This window comes from Trachypithecus francoisi, unplaced genomic scaffold (assembly GCF_009764315.1).
Source record: "Trachypithecus francoisi isolate TF-2019V2 unplaced genomic scaffold, Tfra_2.0 Lachesis_group16, whole genome shotgun sequence".
NCBI classification, from domain to species: domain Eukaryota; kingdom Metazoa; phylum Chordata; class Mammalia; order Primates; family Cercopithecidae; genus Trachypithecus; species Trachypithecus francoisi.
The window spans coordinates 31949983-31959833 of record NW_022681461.1 but is presented as its reverse complement, the minus strand read 5'-3'; the positions used below and the strand labels follow the sequence as shown (position 1 = coordinate 31959833).

Below are 9851 nucleotides of genomic sequence, written 5' to 3'. Positions count from 1 at the left end.
TTCTGCAGAGGACTCTAGTGGTAAGGGTAGATAGATCTATGTATACTTTCTGACCTAGCCAGCCAAATCCATTTCTGCATATGTATATCACAAAATGTATCAGTCTGTTCTCATGCTGCTGATAAAGACATACCCAAAACTGGGTAATTTATAAAGAAAATAAATTTAATGGATTCACACTTCCACATGGCTGGGGAGGCCTCATAATCATGGTGGGAGGTGAAGGAGGAGCAAAGGCATGTCTTACATGGTAGCAGGCAAGAGAACATGTGCAAGGGAACTGCCCTTTATGAAACTATCAGATCTCGTGAGACTTATTCACTATCACGAGAACATGGAAAAACCTTATTCACTATCATGAGAGCATGGGAAAACCTGCCGTCATGATTCAATTACCTCCCACTGGGTCCCTCCAGTGACACATGGCGATTATGGAAACTACAATTCAAGATGAGATTTGGGTGGGGACACAGCCAAACCATATCACAAAAAAATTATCCAAGAGTTTCCAAGGGCCCTATAGGAATAGGGTGATGAGACATCCTAACTTGCCTGGGATAGTCATACTGTACAACTGCTGTCCTAGTGTAATTATTAATATCACCCTTCCATTCTCAAAAATGTTCTCCCTGTGATTAAGGCTGGTCATCACAGGATATTCTTGGTGATGGGGAACTAGAGGCAATTTGGGGAGTGGAGAGGCAAAATGCATTGATTCACACTATTCAGCAGAAAGCTGGATGAAAAAAGAAACAGGTTGAGGTAGATAACAATGACATTTGCACATAGTTATGGCCCATGCTTATATAAAGCTGTATGCTTTATAAGAATACTTATTAACAAAAGGACATAGTTGGAATGATTGCCTTGGGGCAGTAGAGGAATTAGAGTGGGATAAAGGAAAAAGAAATAAAATAATAGAGATCTTGTTGGACCAAAGATTATAATAAACCATTGAGAAGGGTGATTAACTCAGCTTCAGTACCTGAATTCAAAAAGTAAGGGTTCACCAAAATAGATGAAAGCAGATAATTTAAAAAAAAATTTTTTTTAAAACAAACTCTGGCTTCTCTTGTGAAGTTGGTATTTATAGATTTATTTATTCTCTTTGAGGTTCCAAAGATATTTAAGGCTGTTTAATAAGTATCTTAAATAGAAAAATGTAAATATAAAAATATTTGAATGAAGAAGCAGAACAGATTATATATAGAAATAAGAAAGATAAGGCAAAGTCAGCACAAGGTTAACATCTAAAATTCACACCAAAAAGGCCTGTCAATCAGCTATAAATGGGTCTCAGGTTTGGTGCTAAGTTGTCCAGTAGGAAATGCAAAGAAGGCGATGCCCTCATGTCCATGATCCTCATTATCTGCGATAGGAGTCACCACAAAACCATTCTAAGTACTAGAAAGCAGTGTGCATTTCCCATTCTGAGATCAGAGAGAAATTTTTCCCTTGGGCTGTTATAAGGAGGGCACTGTGTAATGAAATAGCGACCTAGAAAACTAATTTCTACAGAATGGCTCATTCCAAAGCAATATGGAAAACCAAAATGTTAATTTATTCTAATAGAGTTTGGGCTCCTTGAATTTCCACAAAATAACCAACTTTCAGTTTCAAATTAGTTCAGGAAACATTCCTAGGTGTGCAATAAAGCTGTGACCCGCAGAGATTTGGCTCTTCCATTTGACTGGGCCAGAAATTCCTGATCATAGTCATAATGAATGAAAGAAAAAAGAAGGATTATATTTCCAGATTCCAAGAGTGCCACTGTCTTTATACTCCTGAGGAGGTAGGTGGTAGTTAAGGAGAGAATGTCTCCTCCTTTCTTCCTGAAACAATTTCAGTAGCCATAACTGACTAAAAAACGAACATAGTCATTGATATAGAGATCACAGAAAGTAAATCTATGTGAAAACTGGTGTCATCCTAAGAGTAACACCAGCAAAAAGCGATGCATAATAGAAAAGTTTAGTGGCAGACATCTGCAGAAGGAATCCACCCTGAGAGATTATCTCCAAAGGGACATGTAAGGTGTGTGTGTGTGTGTGTGTGTGTGTGTGTGTGCGCGTGTGAGTGAAAGAGAGAGAGAGAGAGAGATTGAGATTGAGAGAGAGAAAGTGTAAGTCTGGTATTCTGGTACATTCCAGTTTTGGAGCTAGGGTGCTCATTAAGTTCTTTTGACGGTTGGTTGAAATAATCCCTGAGCATCATTCAATTATATTTGATTTTGTGTTCATCAAGCAACCTCTGCTTATTAATTCAGTTTCCAAGAGCTTGAGAATGGGAAGTGTGATAGATTGATGCCTAAATAGCTGTAACTATTTCCCTTCCTGTATATAGGCCCACATGCAATATGACTTTGCAACTCATCCCATCAGAGGGTGGAAACTATTTATTCACCCTCTTGAACCTGGGCTGGCTTTGTAATTTGTTTTGGCCAATAGAATGTGGCCGAAGTGATGGTGTTACCAGAAAGGGTTCCAAATCCAGACTCGTGCAAGAAAGAATTTGAGGTGAGTTCATAAAATGAAAGTAAGTCTATTAGGAAAGAAAAGAATGGCTACTTTATAGGCAGAGCAGTGGCAAGGAGCCGCTTGACTGAGTAAATTTATGGTTATTTCTTGATTATATGCTAAACAAGGAGTGGATTATTCATGAGTTTACCAAGAAAGGGGCAGACAATTCCTGGAAATGAGGGTTTCTCCCCCTTTAGACTATACAGGGTAACTCAGACATCTCATGGCTTTTGTAAACTGTCATGGCATTAATGGGAGTGTCTTTTAGCATGCTAATACATTATAATTAATGTGTAATGAGCAGTGAGGATGACCAGAGGTCACTTTCATCCCCGTCTTGGTTTTGGTGGATTTTTGCTGGAATCTTTACCACATCCTGTTTTATCAGCAGGGTCTTTATGGCCTGCTTCTTGTGATACCAATCCTGCCAACCTTCTATAGCATCCTTTGACTAAGAATTCCTAACCTCCTGGGAATGAAGCCCAGCAGGTCTCATCCTCACTTTACCTGGCCCCTATTCAAGATGGAGTTACTCACTTTACCTAGCCCCTATTCAAGATGGAGTAACTAACAATAGTGTGTCAGTTCTAAGCCTAGGCGTCAAGAGTCCTTGAATGTTTAACTCTCTCTCTCTCTCTGAACAACCTGCATAACCACCATGGGGTCATACTCAGGCCAACCTGTTCAGTGATGAGAAATGAGGCCTATTGACTCCTGTTACTCTGGTTGATGACCAGGCAACACCAGACACATGTGTGGGGCCTTCTTTGATCAGCCAGCCTGTAGTTCAACCACTGGCTGACCATAAAGGCCTGAGAAAGCCCAGGAGAGATTAACTGAACCTGGCCCAGAATGTCAAAATTTTCCAGCTGATCTTAGATACGTGAGAAAAAAAAACAAATGATGCCTTGTTTGAAGTCTCTGATTTGCATCCATTGAAGTACAAAAAAGTCTCTGAGTTTTGCATGGCTGTTATACAGCAAGAGCTAACTGCTATTAGGATGGTAGCCTGATGTGAGTGTAATGACTAATAGAAAATTCTGTGCTATTAAAATAAAAACAAAAATATTATAAATTAAAAACAAAAACCTGAGCATTTTAGTATGTGTTTTAGGATCTTATAAGTCAGCTAGCATGAAAGTTTTGGAGAACATGAGTAGCTCTGAAGAGGTGGACAAAGCTAAATTTCTGGCTTTCAAGATGTACGATCAGACTCTAGACAAATAACTTTCAAATCACCCCACCTGGAATTCCCAGCATGCGTATGAGGGGAATGCCATTCAGCTCTATTGTGAATAAAATGTCATAAAATTTAAGTCACCGATCCCCCATTTCCTCTTAGTTTACATGACAGAGAGTTGTTTTCTCTTAGAGTATCTTTAATTACTCCTCCATTGCTTCATGCCTGCTAGCTGCTGTGAGTTCTCTAACAGTTCCTTTCTTAGAGCTGCATCTTCCACTCTATTGGTCTATGTCTCATCACCTCGCCTCAGGGAAATGAAGACGGGTTATGCACAAAAGTACCTGTCATAAGGGAGGCTGGGGAACAGCAACTTTTAACTGGGTTCTTCCATGCTTTCTGTGACCAGTTCTGACCTCCTGATATTTTCATTTGAGTTTTGCCTTCAGTTTTGTTGTGAGGAATTTGTCTGGGCTTAATACTTGTGGCTGAGGGAAAGGCACAGGTGGGCCTGGTCCCGCTGTCCTGTAAGAAGCCAGCATCTCTTATGCTGTGGCTGAGTCTCATTACGGCCATTGCTGCTGGGCTGGCAGATGATTTGAAAGCAGAATGGAGGCCTCTGGGATTCACTAATGACAGCTGGGGAGATGCGACAGGAGTTTACCGTCTTGGGTAATGATTGTGAAAGTGTGCCTGCCTGTGTCCTGCAAGTAATGACAGATTTCTTTCCTCTCATAAATGCTTAGAACCAGAATTCTTGGGATATCCATACAGGAAAATAAGCAGGATTTAAGATTCAGTTTATAAAATGTATGGAATCCCCAGTGAGAATTCCAAAAGTGAGGAGGGAGAGAGAGAAGGAGAGGAGCAAGGGCTGAAAAGCTACCTATTGGTTACTGTATTCGCTACTTGGGCGGTCATTAGAAACCCAAATGTTAGCATCACACAATATACTCATGTAACAAACCCCCTAAATCTAAAATAGAAAATAAAATTTTAAAAATAAAAATTTAAAAATAAAAAAGCGAAAATAAATTGCTGAAAATTTTATCAGTGTACTTTGTAACCAAAGTTGAAAGTTTTATGTATCCAAAATTTTATCATTTCAATAGGTAATGCATTTTAAAATTAAAAATGAAAAAATAAGATATATAGAAACTTTGGGGATATTTTTGTGACCCCACACTCTTTTGCCTTTTCAGAAATGAAAGAATCAGAGCATTACAACAGAATGAATCCTGGAATGGGAATGGAATGCCTGCATTTGTGGCACAGTTGGGAAGTATCCTGGCCATGTCATGTTAAAGGTATGCCTTATGGCAAGTTATTTAGCTTTTCTGAGATTTTGTGAAGTGAGAATGGTATTAAATTTGTCACAGATTTAAGTAATTTAAATGTATGTAATTCCTAGCATGAAACCTGGAGCAACTAACTTGATAAATGTTATTTCTTTTTGCCTTTTCTGACTTTTTGTTTTATTGTTTGCTTGCTTGTAAATGTAATTTTTTACTCTGTAAAACAAAGGAAGAGTTTTTACAAAGCAAGATGGCATTTATAGAAAAATCTTTAAACTGTACTTTTTACCTAATAATTTTCTTTATGTAAATGTGTGCTAAAATAATGGTTCAAATAAAAAAGTACAGAGTTATAGCAATCCATCATTGCTTCAGATATGTCCTTCCTGATGATTCTGCTGCTTGCCTTATTTTAAAAAGCATATACTTTCTTCACCCTTATTTTAAAAAATCACTTGTGCTATTTGCTTCTTATTCTCCTATTAATGTTTTCATGTAGTCAGATTATTCCCTTCCTCAAATCATTAATAAAAATAGACCAGTTAAGTCCCCTGGGCTTAAAATGAATCACTCCCTTCTAAAAAAAAATAAAAATTAAAAAAAAAAAAGTCAAACAGCCTTATTTCTTTAATCTATGCAGTCATTTTCTAGGAGAAGCAAAATGCTGGATTATAACCCATTTTGTGTGTTCCTGCATCTATGGAGAGATATTTCATAGTAATAATTATGCCAATCTTTCATAATATTTGGTCAAAGCAGAGTACACTAAGAAAACAGTCAAGAAAGCACTCAAAGTAGAGGAAAGAGAACTTGTCTTGACTGGTCAGTTGCTACATGCTCATCCTTATGTTGGGTTCTTCCAAAATGTTGCTTTGACAAAACACCCTGAGTTAGCCTTTTAATCTTCCATTTTCTGAACATGAAACTAAAGCCCCGACATTTCAAATGACTTGAAACACAGACCATGAATTTGAACAAAGGGCTTCTTGACTTTAAAATCTATGATGTTATTTCTATTCCTAGTTGCCTCCAAAGCAGTGATTCTTACCCTTGGCTGCACATTGGAATCATTTGGGAAGCTGAAAATTAAAAAAACAAAAAAAAACAAAAAACAATGCCCAGGACCTGGGCAAGATGGCTGAATAAGAACAGCTCTGGTCTGCAGCTCCCAGCAAGATCAACACAGAAGGTAAGTAATTTCTGCATTTCCAACTGAGGTACCTGGCTTATCTCATTGGGACTGGTTAGACAGTGGGGGCAGCCCACAGAGGGCGAGCAGAAGCAGGGTGGGGCATCACCTTACCCAGGAAGCGAAAGGGGTTGGGGAACTCCTTCCCCTCACTAAGGGAAGCCGCGAAAGACTGTGCCATGATGAATGGTACATTCTGGCCCAGATACTATGCTTTTCCCACAGTCTTTGCAACCTGCAGACCAGGAGATTCCCTCGGGTGCCTACACCACCTGGGCCCTGCCTGGGTTTCAAGCACAAAACTGGGTGGCTATTTGGGCAGAAACCGAGCTAGTTGAAGGATGTTTTTCTCATACCCCAGTGGCACCTGGAACACTAGTGAGACAGAAGTGTTTGCTCCCCCGGAAAGGGGGCTGAAGCCAGAGAGCCAAGTGGTCTAACTTAGCAAATCTCACACCCACAAAGCCCAGCAAGCTAATATACACTGGCTTGAAATTCTCGCTGCCAGCACAGCAGTCTGAAGTCGACCTGGGACACTTGAGCTTTGTGGGGGAAGGGGCATCCACCGTTGTTGAGGCTTGAGTAGGCGATTTTCCCCTCACAGTGTAAACAAAGCTACTGGGAAGTTCGAACTGGGCAGAGCCCACTGCAGCACTGCAAAGCCGCTAGTAGCCACACTGCCTCTCTAGATTCCTCCTCTCTGGGCAGGGCATCTCTGAAAGAAAGGCAGCAGCCCCAGTCAGGGGCTTATAGATAAAATTCCCATCTACCTGGGACAGAACACCTGGGGGAAGGGGCAGCTATGGGCACAGCTTCAGCAGACTTAAATGTTCCTGCCTGCCGGCTCTGAAGAGAGCAGCGAATCTCCCAGCACAGTGTTTGAGCTCTGCTAAGGGACAGACTGACTCCTCAAGTGGGTCCCTGAGCCTTGTGCCTCCTGAATGGGAGACATCTCCCAGCAAGGGTCGACAGACACCTCATACAGGAGAGCTCCAGCTGGCATCTGGCAGGTGCCCATCTGGGAAGAAGCTTCCAGAGGAAGGAACAGGCAGCAATCTTTGCTGTTCTGCAGCCTCCATTGGTGATACCAGGCAAACAGGGTCTGGAGTGAACCTCTAGCAAACTCCAGCAGACCTGCGGCAGAGGGACTGAATATTAGAAGGAAAACTAACAAACAGAAAGAAATAGCATCAACATCAATAAAAAGGATGTCCACACAAAAACCCCATCTGCAGGTCACTAACATCAAAGACCAAAGGTAGACAAATCCATAAAGATGAGGAAAAACCAGCACAAAAAGGCTGAAAATTCCAAAACCAGAACACCTCTCCTCCTCCAAAGGATCACAACTCCTTGCCAGCAACGGAACAAAACTGGACAGAGAATGAGTTTGACAAATTGACAGAAGTAGGCTTTAGAAGGTGGGTAATAACAAACTCTTCCAAGCTAAAGGAGCATGTTCTAACCCAATGCAAGAAAGCTAAGAACTTTGAAAACTGTTACACGAATTGCTAACTAGAATAACCAGTTTAGAAAAGAATATAAATGACCTGAATGAGCTGAAGAACATAACATGAAAACTTTGTGAAGCATACACACATGTCAATAGCTGAATCGATCAAGCAGAAGAAAAGATATCAGAGATGGAAGATCAACTTAATCAAATAAAGCGTGAAGACAAGATTAGAGAAAAAATAATGAAAAGGAACTAACAAAGCCTCCAAGAAATATGGGACTATGGGAAAAGACCAAACCTACATTTGATTGATGTACCTGAAAGTGATGGGAGAATGGAACCAGGTTGGAAAACACTCTTCAGGATATTATCCAGGAGAACTTCCCCAACTTAGCAAGACAGGCCAACATTCAAATTCAGGAAATACAGAGAACACCAGAAAGAAAAAAATGTTAAGGGCAGCCAGAGAGAAAGGTCGGGTTACCCACAAAGGGAGCCAATCAGACTAACAGCAGATCTCTCTGCAGAAAACCTACAAACCAGAAGAGAGTGGGGGCCAATATTCAACATTCTTAAAGAAAACAATTTTCAACCCAGAATTTCATACCCAGCCAAACTAAACTTCATAAACAAAGGAGAAATAAAATCCTTTACAGACAAGCAAATGCTGAGAGATTTTGTCACCACTAGGCCTGCCTTAAAAGAGCTCCTGAAGGAAGCACTAAATATGGAAAGGAAAAATTGGTACCAGCCACTACAAAAACATACCAAATTATAAAGACCATTGACACTAAGCAAAAACTGCATCAACTAATGGGCAAAATAACCAGCTAGCATCATCATAACAGGATCAAATTCATACATAACAAATATTAGCCTTAAAAATAAACTTGCTAAATGTCCCAGTTAAAAGACACAGACTGGCAAATTGGATAAGGAGCCAAGACCCATTGGTGTGCTGTATTCAGGAGACACATCTCACGTGCAAAGACACACATAGGCTCAAAATAAAGGGACGGAGGAAGATATACCAAGCAAATTGAAAGCAAAAAGCAACAGAGGTTGCAATCCTAGTAGTCACTGATAAAATAGACTTTAAACTAACAAAGATCAAAAAAGACAAAAAGGGGCATTCATAATGGTAAAGAGATCAATGCAACAAGAAGAGCTAACTATCCTAAGTATATATGCACCTAATACAGGAGCACCCAGATTCATAAAGCAAGTTCTTAGAGACCTACAAAGAGACTTAGACTCCCACATAATAATAGTGGGAGACTTTAACACCCCAATGTCAATATTAGATCAATGAAACAGAAAATTAACAATGATATTCAGGACTTGAACACAACTCTGGACCAAGCAGAACTAATAGACATCTACAGAACTCTCCACCCTGAATCAACAGCATATCTATTCTTCTTACCACCACAATACATTTATTCTAAAATTGACCACATAATTGGAAGTGAAACACTCCTCAGCAAATGCAAAAAATGGAAATCATAACAGTCTCTCAGACCACAGTGCAATCAAATTAGAACTCATAATTTAAAAACTCACACAAAACTGCACAACTACATGGAAACTGAACAACCTGCTCCTGAATGACTACTGGGTAAATAATGAAATTACGACAAATAAATAAGTTCTTTGAAATGAATGAGAACAAAGACACAATGTACCAGAATCTCTGGAACAGCTAAAGCAGTGTTTAGAGGGAAATTTATAGCACTAAATGCCCACAGGAGAAAGTGGAAAAGATCTAAAATCAACACCCTAACATCACAATTAAAAGAACTAGAGGGGCAAGAGCAAACAAATCCAAAAGCTAGCAGAAGACAAGAAATAACTAAGATCAGAGAAGAACTGAAGGAAATAGAGATACAAAAAACCCTTTAAAAATCAATGAATGCAGGAGCTTGTTTTTTGAAAAGATTAACAAAATAGGTAGAGTGTTAGAAAAATAAAGAAGAAAAGAGAGAAGAGTCAAATAGACACAATAAAAAATGATAAAGGGGATATCACCACTGATCCCACAGAAATACAAACTAACATCAGACAATACTATAAACACCTCTATGCAAATAAACTAGAAAATCTAGAAGAAATGGGTAAATTTCTGGACACATACACCCTGCCACGACTAAACCAAGAAGAAGCTGAATCCCTAAATAGACCAATAACAAGTTCTGAAATTGTGGCAGTAATT

At 39.6% G+C, this 9851-nt stretch overlaps 1 long non-coding RNA gene across 2 annotated transcripts in view; it reads left to right on the top strand.

The window, feature by feature from the left end:
• LOC117098522 overlaps positions 1 to 6141 on the top strand; it is a 100691-nt gene extending 94550 nt beyond the window's left edge. For both annotated transcript variants that reach the window (XR_004443443.1, XR_004443444.1), the window contains exons 3-4: positions 4902 to 5006; positions 6018 to 6141. This is a non-coding gene — a long non-coding RNA (uncharacterized LOC117098522). The remainder of the gene's footprint in view (positions 1 to 4901; positions 5007 to 6017) is intronic.
• The last annotated feature ends 3710 nt before the right edge of the window (positions 6142 to 9851 follow it).